We start from the raw sequence: 1,886 nt of genomic DNA, 5'->3' as shown, positions 1-1,886 counted from the left end.
ATTATTTTGGTCTTTTAAATAGATGTGTTATTTATATAATAGAGAACAGTTATTATCGTTATAATGAATATATTAGTAATTCTTTTTACTTTTATCGTACTATTCAGTAGTTGTTTCTTTGAGCTAAACATGCATCCTAGACATTTCGTTTTCATAACAACAGACCCTTCTTCAATTGGGATTGGTCAATTTTTATGGCCCCTTCCGCAAACATTTCCTGCTCACGTGACGTGCACATTTCTTTCATGTTTGTAACCACACATTCTTTACTCGTTTTACTCCTGAAAAAGAATAGTCAACTATTCGCAAGCGCTGGAGTTTCTGGATGTTGTGAAACCTATTCGTTCGTTCAAGTAAAACTTATGTCTATAATTTCCTAAATTACGTGACACATGGTTTTGTTTATTCCGTTATATGATATGTAACTTCCCATATACTAATTTTACTATTATTTAATGATATTGAATATTAATTAAAACACAAAGTTTAGATTTTTTCTGAACACAGAATAAATGTATTCTGAAACACCTAACCTTTTATATATAAAATACGTTTTTGCCTTTTGAGACCGTATTTATCTTTATTATTAAATTAACATTTAAAAGTAATGTTAAAGGGGTAATATTGTGCTACGAGAAGGTCTTCAACTATTCGTCAAAATTTTAAGTGAAAACAAACAGAAACCTTATATTGTAATCAAAGAGATTTCGTTTCCTAGCATACCTGCTAAGTCGCCTGATGCACCTCCAATGGATTATTGTTCTTTCGATAAATGCGACCACTTATGAGCTAATCTTAAAATTCCTCAACATAGTTTTTTGTTTTGTTTTTTCAAAATTTTACTATCAGGACAAAAATCGGCGTTATTAACAGAAAACGTGGTAAAAAGTGGTAAAAAAATTACAAATTAAATCAACTACTCTAAACTATCAACAATGTTTTTGCTTAAAGCATTATTCGGATTTGACTTTCAACAAAGTTTTGTTTCGATACTTTCGTAAGTTTTGCTGTGATCCATTTGCTCATGTAGGTGTATGATGTTTTTTTGTTTTTTTTTTTTTTATAGCAAAGCCACATCGGGCTATCTGCGGAGTCTTATCGAGAGGAATCGAACGCCTGATTTTAGCATTGTAAATCCATAGAGTTACCGCTGTGCCAGCGGGGATCGATTTACTCATTCTTTCATAGAAGGTTTGAAGAACAGTTTTCTATTCATTAGCTTTCATGTCAAAATCTGTCCTTACAAAGAAATAAATGAGAACTGACAAATTTGTCATTTGCGATTTTAATGTCTGGAAAATTCAATTATTTAATTGCCAGTAATATAACGCGTGTTTAATTTTTTTTCTTGGAAACCTTTTAATATATTGCAAAAATAATAACACACAACGTTAAAATAGGTACACTATTAAAAACATTTTAATTAAAATCAATGAATTTAATTATGTACACACTTTAACGTTGTGTGTTATTTATTATTTTGATAATATACGAAAGTGCCAATAAATAATGCTAAGAGATTGGGGTTGACGTTTCGTAGTCATTCGCTGATACAATGGTAAGTCTACGGCTTTACAACGTTCAAATCGTGCGTTAGAATCCCCATGTGGTGAACTCAGCAGATAACCTGATGTGACATTAGTGTAAGAAAACACATATATTGGCGTTTTACATTGACAATTATTTCACCCCACATTCGATCATAAATTTTCCTCTTGCTTATAGTTTAATACCAGTAATCACCAGTCTTTTTATTTGCTTCTCGTATAATACCGGTAATAATAAATATTTTGTATTTTATGAACTAGTTTCAGAATACGATCCCATTAAAAAAAAATTATTAGATACAAAAGTGATCTGTATGTATTCATAAGTTTGCAAGTGAT

At 30.5% G+C, this 1,886-nt stretch overlaps 1 long non-coding RNA gene across 1 annotated transcript; it reads left to right on the top strand.

Moving 5' to 3' along the window:
• The first annotated feature begins 261 nt into the window (after nt 1–261).
• On the top strand, nt 262–1,269 carry LOC143246013 (uncharacterized). Its single transcript, XR_013025723.1, has 2 exons — nt 262–353; nt 1,067–1,269. It is a non-coding gene; the product is annotated as an uncharacterized LOC143246013 (long non-coding RNA).
• The last annotated feature ends 617 nt before the right edge of the window (nt 1,270–1,886 follow it).

Source organism: Tachypleus tridentatus, chromosome 3 (assembly GCF_004210375.1).
Source record: "Tachypleus tridentatus isolate NWPU-2018 chromosome 3, ASM421037v1, whole genome shotgun sequence".
NCBI classification, from domain to species: domain Eukaryota; kingdom Metazoa; phylum Arthropoda; class Merostomata; order Xiphosura; family Limulidae; genus Tachypleus; species Tachypleus tridentatus.
Note: the sequence above shows the minus strand (reverse complement) of the source record. Positions and strands in the feature narration are given on the sequence as shown.